This window comes from Erinaceus europaeus, chromosome 3, assembly GCF_950295315.1.
Source record: "Erinaceus europaeus chromosome 3, mEriEur2.1, whole genome shotgun sequence".
NCBI classification, from domain to species: Eukaryota; Metazoa; Chordata; class Mammalia; order Eulipotyphla; family Erinaceidae; genus Erinaceus; species Erinaceus europaeus.
Window position 1 is genome coordinate 138,876,582 of NC_080164.1, and position 15,127 is coordinate 138,891,708.

Here is a 15,127-nt window from a genome sequence, read left to right on the forward strand (position 1 = left end):
AACCAACATTTGGCTTCATTGATCTTTTGTATGGTTCTTTTATTTTCAATGTTGTTTATTTCTGCTCTAACTTTAGTGATTTCTGTCCTTCTGGTTGCTTTGGGGTTCCTTTGTTCCTCTTCCTCTAAGTCCTTGAGGTGTGTAGTAAGGTCGTTCATTTGGGCTTCTTCTTGGTGTTTAATATGTGATTGTATGGCTATAAGTTTCCCTCTCAGTACTGCTTTCACTGTGTCTCAAATATTTTGATAGTTTGTGTCTTCATTTTCATTAGTTTCCAGGAACATTTGAATTTCCTGTTTGAATGAGTCTCTGACCCAGTGGTTCTTAAGGAGCATGTTGTTTAGTTTCCAAATTCTATGTCTTTTAATAATTTTCCGTTTGTTGTTAAAAGTTAGTTTTACTCCACTGTGGTCTGAGAAGATACTTGGGATGATTTCAATGCTCTTGCATTTATTGATGCTGTCTTTGTGGCCTAACATGTGGTCTATCCTTGAGTATGTGTTATGTGGATTTGAAAAGAAGGTGTATTCCAGTTTTTTGGGGTGGAGGAGTCTGAAAATGTCCAAGAGGTCTAGTCTGTCAATCTCTTTATTCAATTCTCTTGTATCTTTATTGGTTCTCTGCTTTGTTGATCTAAGTGTGAGAGTGGGGTATTGAAGTCTCCCACTATTATTGTATTACTATTGATGTATTTTTGAAATTCTTTCAGTAGATGCTTAATGTATTTAGATGGTCCCTCGTTGGGTGCATAGATGTTAATAATTGTTAAGTCTTCTTGGCTGATTGATCCTCTAATCATTATGTAAGGTCCTTGCCTATCTTTTATTACTTTATTTAATTTAAAATCTATCGTGTCTGAGATGAGAATGGCTGTTTCTGCCCTTTTTTGTGGTCCGTTAGCCTGTATGATAGTTTTCCATCCTTTCACTTTAAGTCTGTGTTTATCTTGTTGTGACAGATGAGATTCTTGCAAGCAGCATATGGTTGGGTTATGTTTTCTGATCCATCCCCCCACCCTGTGCCTTTTGATGGGTGAGTTTAAGCCATTGACATTTATTGATATTATGGATTTAATGTATTGTAGTGCCATTGTTCTAAAAAACAATTTGTTTACTCTGATATATTGCAAGTATTATAGTGATGTTCTTGTTTATAAGAGGTCTTTTAGTACCTCTTTCAAGGCCGGTTTGGTGATGGTTGCCTCCTTTAACTGTTGTTGTCTAAGAAGGTTTTGATCCCTCCGTCTAGCTTGAATGAAAGTCTAGCAGGATATATTATCCTTGGTTGAAACCCTTTTTCATTCAGGGCTCGATAGATATCTTGCCACTCCCTTCTGGCTTTTAGAGTTTGAGTGGAGAAATCTGCATATAGTCTTATGGGTTTTCCCCTGTATGTGCCTTTTTGTTTCTCTCTTGCAGCCTTTAGGATCCTTTCTTTATCCTTACTTCTTCTCATTGTGACTATGATGTGTCTTGGTGTTTTCAGGTCTGGGTTGATTCTGTTTGGTACTCTCTGGGGCTCTTGCACCTTGATATCCTTTCTGTTATTCAGGTCTGGGAAATTTTCTTGTATTATTTCCTCTAGAATGTTTGCTTCCCCTTCCTCTCTTTCTTCCTCTGGCAGGCCAATTATACGAATGTTACTTCTTTTGAGATCATCCCATATGTCTCTGTTGTTGTTTTCAGTGTCTCTCAATCTCTTTTTAAGCTCTTTCACCTCTTTCTTAGTTTTCTCTAACTCATCCTCTGTCTGACTAATTCTGTTTTCTGCTTCTGTTAGTCTGCTTTCCCTTGCCTCAGCTTCTTTCTTCATTACAGCTATTTCAGCTTTCAGTTCTCTAATTGTCTCAAGATAATCAGTATTTTCCTTGGGGGTCTCAACTGTTGTTTCCCTAATACTGCCATTCCTTTCCTCCAATGTTGTTTTCATTTCTGTGATTAATAAGTTTATTATTGCTTGCATACTTTTCTTATCTATGGTTACTTCTGACTGATTTGTGGTTTCTTCTGGGCTCTTGTCTTCATTCATTGGGGTAGCAATTTTATTTGTTTTTAATCTACCCATTTTTTTTTATTTATGTGTTTCTCTCTCTTTTTTTTATGCTCTGTTGTTCCTCAGTTGTTGTGTTTTGAGCACAAGTAACACTGTACTAAATACCTTTATGACAATTGCACTCACCAACCTCCGGAATTACAGTAGCAACTGAAGTAAGTATTGAAGGAGTTTAATCATTACCAGTTAGCCAAACAATTTCTCCAGTCCATGAAAAAATAGTAATCAAATCCCAGTGAAGAAAGAGAAAATAAAGAGAGGATAGCAAGAATAGACAGTTATGCAAATCTACTATCCAGTGTATATTCTAGGGGTAACAAGAGTGTAAAGGGAACTAGAGCAGAGATACACACATAGAGAGTCCACTCTGGGTCAGATTTCTTCCCCAAAGTAATTCACAAATTCAGAAAGCAAAGAAGAAAGAAGTGTATGACAAGATTAAAAAAAAAAAAAGAGATAGAGAGAGATAAGAGAGAGAAAAGGGAGAAGATAAGAAGAAGAGTTGTAATTAAAGAGCAGTGCGAGGAACTTCCCAAATGTGTATCAGTGAATTTAAAAACAAACAAACAAAAAAAAAACACACCCTGTTTGGTGGTATGGGGTATCCTGCTAGTAGCTGGTCCCAGGCACTGCTTATGGGGGGCAGGGCAGCGGGAAGGATGTATGCTTGAAAATTAAAAGGAAGAAAAAAGAATTTTTTTCCCCTACTCTAATTCTTAACCCAAATTAAGTTATAGACACCGGTGTCACCGCTATGGCCCCTTATTGGCTGGCCTGCTAAAGGCAGAAAATCCTATTGTTTACACGAGATGTGTCCAGAGCTCAAAGGCTAGCCGCTTCTCAGTCCGCCATCTTCCGGGAAACCCCCCCCTCCAGACTTTTTTAAAGGATTTCTCAAAAATGAAAACTAGCTCCAAGTCCTTTGATCCAATGAGAGCTATACTCAAGAAGTCTTTGGATCCGCCCTCAGGGTCGCGGTGGACCCTGGAGACTCCCAAGAGGAAGCCCCCGAGCTAAAGTGCTCTCTCCGGGTCCTCTGCCCGCCGTGCTCTGCAACCGGCGGAGGAGCCACCTTCCTGGGTGGATGACAATGCCCGGCGCACTCGCCTTGCCCGGCGCCTGGGAATTCTGGCGCCCCGCTAGTCCGTGTCACCTTTACTCTAATTCTTAACCCAAATTAAATTGTAATCACTTCTTTGGTGTCCCACCTTATTGACTGGCCTGCTAAAGGCAGAAAATCCTACCGTTGCCGACGATGTGATCAGAGCACTCGCTGTTAGCGACTTCTCAGTCTGCCATCTTCCTAACTCCCCCAACTTTCCTATTCTTTATCCCTCTGGGAGTATGGACCCAAGGTCATTGTGGGATGCCGAAGGTGTAAGAAGGTAGAAGGTCTGGCTTCTGTAATTGCTTCCCCACTGAACATGGGCTTTGACTGGTCTATCCATACTCCCAGCCTGCCTCTCTCTTTCCCTAGTAGGGTGGGGCTCTGGGGAAGCAGAGCTCCAGGAGGCATTGGTGAGGTTGTCTGTCCAGGGAAGTCTGGTTGGCATCATGCTAGCATGTGAAACCTGGTGACTGAAAAGAGAATTAATATACAAAGCCAAACAAATTGTTGAACAATCATGGACTTGAAGTCTGGAATAGTGCAGATGTAGTGTTGGGAGGTCCTCCACTTTGTATATAGCTAGTAGGCATATATTAGTTATATTCAAAGGGCCTGTAGCTCTACTAGTTTTTCTTTTTTTCTCTGAGCCTAAAATCTGATATGCAGGTGGATCCAAGTTATTGTCTGGGGATGTTATGTCGTGGCTGGAATCTTGTTCATATTTCTATCTAATTATGGCATATATGAACACTAAAGAGTTATGTCTTTGGTTTGTCATCATTTTGTAAAAAGTTGTAAAAGTCTTTGTAACAGGAAAAAAATGGTTACTGAGTATAACATGATATCTAAAGAATATTTATAGCACAGAAATGTCAAATACCCCTAGATAGTAACAGAAAATATGTATTCTATGATTTTACTACCGTGCCAGGAGGCATTCTTGATGACTTTTAATCTAAGTGTAATCAAATTAATCTGTACCGCAATATGAAATGTGCATACCATTTTCTACAAAGGCAACATGGTGTTTGTTTTGGTGAGCCCATGTAATACTTCACCAATTCTGATCTGACATTTTCATTCTATTTTAGATAAAAAAAGTCATTACTGGGAGTCAGGCGGTAGCGCAGTGGGTTAAGCGCAGGTGGCGCAAAGCGCAAGGACCGGCATAAGGATCCGGGTTCCAGCCCCCAGCTCCCCACCTGCAGGGGAGTCGCTTCACAGGCGGTGAAGCAGGTCTGCAGTGTCTATCTCTCCCCCCTTTGTCTTCCCCTCCTCTCTCCATTTCTCTCTGTCCTATCCAATAACAACCACATCAATAACAACAACAGTAATAACTACAACAACAATTAAAAAAAATGACAACAAGGGCAACAAAAGGGAAAATAAATAAATTTAAAAAAAAAGTCATTACTGCACCACAGGCAGTCCTATTTAACGGGAGGCTTGAACCTGGTCCTTAGATGGCAAGGTACATACCCTGTGAGGAGAGCTACTCTGACTCTTTAGAAATATTTTGATGGATTTAAAAATCACACAGTGGATTCTTATATCTGTAATATTATAAATATCAATTTGTATTTTAGAAGTCATATTTGAATTTAAATGAAGTTCCAAATCAATGTTGCTGTTATTACCTATTTATAAATTTTAGAGTATTTTTAACATAACATGAAGATTATATCAACTCAAAAAAGTAACTGAGTCTATTCTTTTTGGAGATTTGAAGTTGGTGCTACATTATATTATAGTAATATAAATTATCATAGTATTATAACATTTTACATTATAAGGGTTACCATAATTGCTGAGTGGTATAATTTATACAAGGTATCATATTTTTATTGTGAGACTAGAAATTTCATATATATTTGAATTGCTTATATAAAGAAAAAGGTGGGCTAGCAGAATATCTCACTTAGTGTAATGCTTTACAATGCATGAACCCAGGTTTCTACCTGAAGCTCACTGTTCTAGAACGAGCTTCAGTGGTATGGTCTCTTTCCCTCTCTTTCTCTGCCTTTTGTCTTACCGATATCCCCACTATCATCATCCATCTATCTGCAGAATGTGTAACTTGTCATGGGATACCCCCATCCTGAGAAGAAAAGTACCCTTAATGACAAAAAATTACATTTTCATAACAGACTTTTTAAGAAAGTTTACCTCTTGTGAACTTATTCTAGTAATATGCTGTATTTGCCACAACTATCCAAATTTGACTTTGGCCCTTGCCACACTGGAGGAAGCTCTGGTGCTTTGGTACTTATTCTTATTTCTCTATCTCTGTTTCTAAAAGTCAGTTTGGAGTATTGATTCTCTGATAATGACAAAATAATAATAATGATGATAGTTATTATTATTCAAAAATAAAATGTACCTTTTTGGGAAAGCATGTTTATTTGGCTTTTAAATGTTTTCATGCTAAAACAGCAAGGTATTGTTTTTGTAGTAATACTATAGCAAACTCTTAGAACTAAAAGAAGCTGAGTGTTCTTGTGAAATCTATAATATATAGAAGCGAAAATATGTGCTTGAAACACCAATGAAATTACAAAAAAAGTCTGTAAACCAAAAGATGAATAATAGAATATATATATATATATATCTTTCATTATCCAATATCCAATATCTAAAATCCTTCAATATTATATTTTACATAATTTATAATCTATATTTCTTTATGAAAATATTTCTTTATTTTTCTTATAGTTTCTTATAGTTTTCTTATAGTTTCTTATAGTTGTTTATTTTATCCCCTGCCTCTTACATCTTTCCTATAGAATATAGTTTATGGGGAGTCTGTGGTGGTGCCCGTATGTGGGGCAAAGTGCAAGGACCAGCATAAGGATCCCCATTTGAGCCCCTGGCTCCCACCTGTAGGAGAGTCGCTTCACAAGCAGTGAAGGAGGCCTACAGGTATCTTTCTCTCCCCCTCTCTGTCTTCCCCTCCTCTCTCCATTTCTCTCTGTCCTATCCAACAACAACGACATCAATAACCACCAACAGGGAGTAAGGCAGTAATGCAGCAGGTTAAATGTAGGTGGTGCGGAGTGCAAGGATGGGCTGAAGGATCCCGGTTCAAGCCCCCGGCTCCCCACCAGCAGGAGGGTTGCTTCACAGGCAGTGAAGCAGGTCTGCAGGTATCTATATTTCTCTCCCCCTCTCTGTCTTCCCCTCCTCTCTCCATTTTCTCTGTGTCCTATCCTACAACAAAGACATCAATAATAACTACAACAACAATAAAAAACAAGAGCAACAAAAGGGAAAATAAATAAATACAAAAAAATAACCACAACAATGTTAAACAACAAGGGCAACAAAAGAGAAAATAAATAAATAAATAAATAAATAAATAAATATAAAAAAATTAAAAAGAATATAGTCTGTGATGTTAAGGCATAGCCGCCAGTTCTTTGGATTTTTTACTATGACTTTAATTAGTAAGATATCACTCAAGTTTTCTAATATTGTACTTTATCTCCTATTCTAGGCAAAACTTCAGATTAGACCATTCCTAATACATTTTTACAATATAGTATTGAACTTATAACATTAAACTCACTTTCTGTCCAATGTGTTTTCTCTCTTAATTTCCCTATCAATACAACCCCCACAGGGTCTTCTGCCATCCTATTCTAGGACCTGAACTCTCACCCCACCCACCCACCCCAGAGTCTTTTACTTTGGTGCAATACACCAAGCTATTCTCTCTCTTTTTAAAGTGAAAGTTTTGATTTTTTTCTATTTATCTTACTTAGGAGCCTCTCATTAAAGTTACATTGTTAAAAGTTGTCAGGTTAATCAACCTAATATACAAATTTTGTTGTGATCTATTTCATTTTAAAATTATTATTATTAGGGGGCCAGGTGGTGGTGCAACTGGTTGAGCACATATGTTACAGTGCACAAGGACTCAGGTTCAAGCCCCCGGGTCCCCACTTGCAGGGGGAAAGCTTCACAAGTGGTGAAGCAGTGCTGCAGGTGTCTGTCTCTCTCCCTCTCTATCACCCCCTTCCCTCTCAATTTCTGACTGTCTCTATTCAGCAAATAAAGATTAAAAAAAGTTTTTTAAATATTATTATTGAGGTAATGTTTTGTAATGTTGTTGTCTCAGTGGTACAATTAAGCATGTCTTCCAAAACATCTGCATGCCCACCTTATTAACCACCAAAGTGTCCTTAAGTTTCAAGGCATTAGGCCCTCTGTATCTTTTTTCCCCCTCCCACTTTGTGATCCCAGATCTACCTTAAGTTATAAAATCCCTTATATGTGGGAATATTCTGAAAACATACATATCTAGATTTCAGATTTAGGCTCCCAGAGATAATATCCCTATTTAATATTAACAAAAACAATAAAAATAATCTCTCATGACAATATTAACTGATATATGTAGCATAAAATTTTTGTCTTATAGTGAAGATATAGTCCTCATTCACTGAATGTGAGTTCAGAGAGTTGATCTTCTGTATACACAAATATGTCATAAGTATATAGACTTGAAGAAAGTAAGGTTTGGTTTCATTCACAACATTTTGTACCTACATGCTGATGACTGTGGTCTGAAATTTATGGGAACGATAGCATGTCCTGTGGAAAGACAGGCTGTTAGAAATGGGAAGTAATACCCCGGCTCCCCACCTGCAGGGAAGTCGCTTCACAGGCGGTGAAGCAGGTCTGCAGGTGTCTATCTTTCTCTCCCCCTCTCTGTCTTCCCCTCCTCTCTCCATTTCTCTCTGTCCTATCCAACAACGACGACAACAACAATAATAACTACAACGGCAACAAAAGGGAATAAATAAAAATATTAAAAAAAAAAAAAAGAAATGGGAAGTAAGGAGGGCCGGGAGGTTATAGGCCCTAGAAGTTGCAAAATATGGGGAGATATCAATTATGATATATAGAGGAAGGGAGGAGATAGATATGAATGATCAAACTATAAGCAGACTTCTAATTCACTAAAAAAAAAAAAAAATCCTACCAGTTACATGAGTTCTTTTTCTCTTCATTCTCTATAAGATGAATCACATTAAAGTTGCTTGATGGCATGACTTTCATTTACATGATGAATCCACTGCTTCTGGCAGCCATTTTACCTTTTTTTATTAAAAAAAATTTTTTTTTTGATAGGACAAAGAGAAATTGACAAAGGAAAGGGGCAGAGGTAGAGAGAGAGAGAGAGAGAGAGAGGGAGAGAAATATCTGCAGGCCTGCTTCACTGCTTAATAAGACTTAGTGGAATACCCCAGTAGGTCTCCTAATTAAGATACTGTTGTTATAATGAGTATACAAAATACTCATCAACACTTTCTTGTTTCAGAAAATTCCCAGGATAGATTACTATCTGGTAAAATTATTAGAAATAAGAAGTATCATAAAAAGAACTAACTGAACAAACAAAGAACTCAGAAAAAAAAAAAGCAATGAAGTTAAATCAACATGACAAAGAGAAGCAAGACCCTGTGGATAAAGTTTTAGCAAATCCTGGTATAAATAGTGTTAAGGGAACATTTAAAATGACATTGATTGAAAGCCAGTCTTACAATCATGCTGACTGCCATACTTTAAAGTATCTTTCAAAAGATATATCCGAATATCACTCAAAATCAATTAAAATGGAAAGAAATGGTATGTTATAATTTAACCTAGAATAATTGAGACCAGAAAATGGTTTACATTTAAGTACTGAGATCATATTTATCAGCAATGCCAAACACTGAAAGAGTTATTGCGTGGATTTTGTGTAATACTGGTAAATTATTTTCACATTGCTGCATATAACTACTTCTTTGAATATTTATTTATTTATTCAATAGGAACAGAGAGAGCATCATTTTTATGCAGAGACTCTCATGCCTGAGGCTCCTAAGTCCCAGGTTCAATTCCCCAGCACCCTCAAAAGCCAGAGCTGAGTGGTCGGTCCTCTGGTAAAAATAAAAATAAATAAATAGGGAATCTGGAGGTAGCACTGCAGGTTAAGCGCAGGTGGCACAAATCACAAGGACCAGGCAAGTATCCCTGTTCGAGCCCCCAGCTCTCTACCTGCAGAGGGGGGTGGTGAGTGGGTTGCTTCACAAGCGGTGAAGCAGGTCTGCAGGTGTCTATCTTTCTTTCTCATTTTACCTCTCCATTTACCTTCTAACTCTACTTTCCTCTCTGCCTATATTTCCTTTCCCAATACCCTTTTCAGGAGCTAGAGAGGGAGAAAGATGGAAAGAAGGATACCTACAGTACTACTGCTTTACTGCTCGTGAAACTTCTTCCCAGGCCCTGGGGCTTGGACCCTGAACCTCCCACATTGTGACATGTGCACTCTACCAGCAGCATCACCATTGCGCTCCTCATATAGTTTCTGTGTTAAATATTTTAAAACTGTATTTAACCTTTTTAACCAAAAAAAAATTGGGGGGATAATATTACCTACTGATTCAGAACCACACTGCTACAAATGTTTTGTTTTTCAGACAGTATATCCAAATGGTATTAGCATAAAGTTAGATGACTTTTCTTCTAAGAACTAAATCAATCTAATTATCCTTTATAATATATTAATGAGTTTGTGTAGACATTGAGATAATGATTTGTTCTGTAATAATTAAGGCAGAAATGTAATGACCAAAGTGTCATTGCATAGCAGCTCAGGTTCAACTACTTAAATTTAAAACAGTATTGGATAGTATTTTCATATTTATTCCCCCAAACTCTAAGCTATGTACAGTTAATTCAGTCAGCATAATATAAGCAAAAGGTACACCAGTTTTCCTACACAATCAAGAACATAAATTAATTAGCATTACTGAAACTGAATTTTCATTGCCTCTTAACAAAAATTCCAGTAGCTTGCTAATTTGGGATGCTAGTTCTATTCCTCAATCCATAATTGTGGATCTTTGCTCTTGATTTTATTCTTTCACATGATGTTACAGAAAATACACAGAAGAAAACTGAAAACTGGTTTCCACTGCAAGCAGCACCATTTCCACTGTCGTCAATAGATTTGGCTTGTCTAGCTTCCTAGCTTCCACAACTTTAATTTGACCTCTGATTTTAGCTGTTATTATTATTATTATTATTATTATTATTATTGACTTGGTTTGCCATGCTTTTTTGATTTAACTGATTTTTCTTCAAATTCATCTTTTAGCATTTTGCCTCTCCCTTTGCCTTCTAACTCTACTTTCCTCTCTGCCTATTTTTCCTTTCCCAGTATCCCTTTCATGTTTCCAGAGCTTGGTTTTGTCAGCACAAATTATATTAGTTGCAGCCCTTTCTTTAAGTTTGTTGAGAGGAGTTATTTATAAACTCCACCTCCTTCTCAGGTCTTTGAGAAGAAAGACTGGACATTGGCATCAGGAGGGCAATTTTTTCTAATAATCAAAACAAATCTAAGCTGTTCTCTTTCTTTCTTATTCATCTTGTACTTATTTATTTTCCTTTCTTTTCTTTTATTTAAGTTTAAAACAACCTCTGGCAGTCAGTTATGCACACATCAAATGCGGCAGCCCCAAGCAACAGCAAAATTTAAGTTCAGTATATTTGAGACATGGCAATTATTATTTTTTATATTTCTCCACTTTATTTTTACCTCAGTTTTCTTTGACATTCCTTTTGATAACCACCTTTATGAGTACATTAACATAGGATCATATACCCTGTTTATCTGTGGGATTGGGTGGGAATGAAAGCAATGGTTTTGAGATGAAAGGTATGATCTGATTAACCACTAACACACACGATAGGCAATTAACACCTATGTATAGATATGGCTGATGCTGACTGAAATCTTCACATCTCAGAATACCTGCTGGCTAAGCTGAAGAGAGAACATTAGCTAGTATCATGACTAGGAAGATTACATATTAAGAAATGAAAATTCTGGGAGTCGGGCGGTAGCACAGCAGGTTAAGCGCAGGTGGTGAAAAGCTTAAGGACCGGAGTCAGGATCCTGGTTCAAGGATCCCGGTTTGAGGCCCTGGCTCCCCACCTGCAGGGGAGTTGCTTCACAGGTGGTGAAGCAGGTCTGCAGGTGTCTATCTTTCTCTCCTCATCCCTGTCATACCCCCCTCCATTTCTCTCTGTCCTAACAACAACGAAATCAATAACAACAACAATAATATCTACAACAACAGTAAAAACAACAACAAGGGAAACAAAAGGGAAATAAATAAATAAATATTAGAAATGAGAATCCATAGACATGAACAGGATTTGAAGATAAAGTGTATGCAGACAAAACAAAACCCCCAAATGGCAACTAGCTTCAGTTGTTTTCCTAAAACTAAACTCTTATGATCACTGATACTATACACTGTGAGGATCTCTTAAGGAGAGCTAACTCTACTTATTTTGCTTTTCTCTCTTCCTTTCTTCCTTCCTTCTTTCCTTCCTCCCTTCCTTCCTTCCTTCCTCCCTTCCTTCCTTCCCTGTCCCCTCCCCTCCCCTCCCCTTCCCTCCCCTCCCCTCCCCTCCCCTCCCCTCTCCTCTCCTCTCCTCTCCTCTCCTCTCCTCTCCTCTCTTCTCCTCTCCTCTCCTCTCCTCTCCTCTCCTCTCCTCTTCTCTCCTCTCCTTTCTCTCTCAGTCTTTCTTCCTTCCTTCCTTCCTTCCTTCCTTCCTTCCTTCCTTCCTTTCTTCCTTCCTTCCTTCCTTCCTCCCTCCCTCCCTTCCTCCCTCCTCCCCCTTCTTTCTTTCTTTCTTTCTTTCTTTCTTTCTTTCTTTCTTTCTTTCTTTCTTTCTTTCTTTCTTTCTTTCCTTTTCTCTTTCTTTGCCTCCAGGGTTATCATTGAGGCTTGGTGCTAGCACTACAAATCCACCACTCCCAGTGGCCAATTTTTCCATTTTTTTATGTTATTTGATAAGACAGGGAAATTGAGAGAGGAGGATAAGAGCAGGGGAGAAAGACACCTGCAAGCCTGCTTTGTCGCTTGTGAAGTATTGCTCCTGCAGATGGGGAGTGGGGACTTGAACCAGGATCCGTGGGTGGGTCCTTGTGCATAGTACTATGTGTGCTTAATCGAGTGCTCCACAGCTTACCAGCTCTACTGGTTATTTGTAAAAGAGATTCATATGTGTCATAGGAAAAGTATAGATAACAATACAGATTAAATCAGAACTTGAAAAACTGCTCATGGATGTTATAGAAAAATGTTAATAGTTTTCTTGTATCCCCTATTTTTTAAATATTTATTTGTTATTAATAGTTTGTTTCAAGATTATAAGATGACAATGTATAGTTCCACACCACACTCAACACCAAAGTTCTGTATCCCCACCCTCCCAGCTAACAGAGATTTTTCATAAGTGTTACAGTTTGCTTGCTTCTGTGTTGTTTGTATATATATATATATATATAACTTGATGTGCAAGTTATAGTCTATCCACAAAATAAATGCTACTCAGCAATAAAGCGTAATGAAAATAATTTACAGTAACATATGACTATTAAATAACATTTTACATGATAGAAATCATACAGAAAAGAGAAACTAATGTGTGAATCTGTTTATATGAAAAAACTCCTCTCAGAAATGGAAGATGCATTAATGAGAAGGACATGAAAGAACATTTTAGTTTGATGGAAACGTCTTTATCTTGTTTTGAGTGGCATTTTAATGAGACTTTAATTCTCAAAACTCATCATGTTATTCACATGAATTATGCAGTTTATTGTATATTAATCACACATTAATTTCAAAAGGTGACATTCTATTCTGTTCCTTCCTGTGTCAGGAATATCTGTATCTGATATCTAGAATGCTACATAGTTCAAAGTAGCTATGTTATTTATATTGTTTCAAGTATAAGGCCTTAGTTAAGTATTCAGTAGTCACATGCTGCTTATAGTAGCTGTTTGGTCAGTACAAATATAGAACATTTTTTACAACTGAAGAATGTTTTGTTGTATATTTTTTAAAAGATTTATTTATGTATGTATTAGAAAGGTAGGAGGAGAGAGAGAACTGGACATCTCTCTGGACACATGTGCTGCCAGGGATCTAACTCAGGACCTTATGCTTGAGAGTCTAATGTTCTATCCACTGCACCACCTCTCAGACACATGCTGAGCAATTTTTAAAGAATGTTATATACTCATTGTTTAAGCTATAAACATTATCTTTGGGTCACTGATTTAGTTGATTGCATGGATTCTTCTGATTATCCCTTTATTTCTTTCATTTCACTAAAAGGAAGAAAATCCCCATTATGTTGTGTCATCAGTAAAGTCATGATGCGTTTTTGCATAGGAAAACATAGGAAAATATATCATAACTTGTCTGACAACCCAATATTTTCCTGTTTCCCATCTACGCCTTCCATTTTATTTTTAGCTTACTTAAAATTGACTTTTGCTCTTTCTTCAGAAAAGATAACCACAAAAGCATCATGTGGGCAATCACAAGATCCAGTTAGTTATTCTAAGATTCATTTTTACTAGCAAATTCAGCATACTATAATAGTCACTACTCACTTAGTTATCTGTAACTATACAACCTTCCTTTTCCTGTATTTCTCACATCTTTTTTTTTTTTTTTTTTTTTTTTTTTGCTACTTTGGTCATTCTCCTTCCTGCTTTAAGCCTTACCAAGGTTTTGTCAGATTTCTATAACACCAATACTACTAAATTCAGTTAATGTTTTCTAAACAATAAATATTGTGTTCAATATATGACTGTTGTGACACAGTGTATCAGTCAGTGACAAGAAGTTGGCACCGCATACAGATGACATTGAGCCTGGGGACAGATACTATGATCTGTGCAATTTCACATGGGATTGTGGGTACAAGGGACTACATAAGCTGGAACCTGCAGCAGCCTGGGCTCTTGGGATCATTTCCTTCACAACATTCACTGACTTGCCTACCTTCTGTTGTCTGGACTTTTGATTTTGCGGGTAGCTAGAAGACAGAATTTTTGTCTCCATCATCTCTCTTAGGCCTTTTCACTTGCCCACTTTGATATTGCTTTTACAAATAAATTTCTCACTTGTTTAACACTAAGCTGAACCCAGAGAATTTCTACATGTGACCACTATGGATCACACCTTGTATCCCCACTTCAGCCATGAAATTGACTCTATACCAGTGAACACTTCCATTCATAAATGATAGTTAATACAGGTTCATAGTTCATAGTAATTAACTGCTTTTCTTAAATCTATTATAGCATGAGTTTTTATGTCTTTTTAAAGTTTTTTGATTTTCATTGATGTTGTTTTACAAGACTATAATTTTCTCAGGGGTACAATTTCATATCTACCCAATGTGTTTTAATATGCTTCCTCCAGCACCAAAGTGCCTTTGGAAATTAAGTCTTTTCCCTGCTTATTACCTTTTCTCCTGCCCTATTAGTGACCTCAGATGTGCAGACATAATCAATCATAGTCAGTGAGCTTATAAAAGTTTTACCATAGCTGTTCCTTTGTTTTGTTTCTTAGGTTTCATATGTGATATTATCTGATATGACTTTCTTCTGACTTGTTTGAATTATTATGACCCCCTCTTGGGACTTAGGTTTTAATTTTACCCTTTGCCTTGATATTTCTATCTCTCTTTATTAACTAATGCCCTCTGAAACAGACCATGACCTAAAGAAATTTTATATCTTATTTTTTAGATGCATCATCTGGTTTTCCATTTTTAATCTCTTCTTAATTCTTCAGTATTAGTAAAAAAAATCGTGTCTACTCTTTGATATTTAACAGCTACAATCAGCACACTTTCCATTCTTTCAACAATAGCAACCTGTTTTAGAACCATATGTGACCACGGGTTTATAGCTTGCTTTGACTTGCAATTAAATGTTACTATAGTTTTTCATTACAAAAAACTGTCTAAATGAACAACTGCCTGAAAAACAGTACATACCAAAAAAAATCAATGGTTGTAATTACTACGTACATAATCTTGTCTTGAAACCAACACAATGAAGCCCTTAAAATAGAAAAAAATGTATATGGAATATTTCTA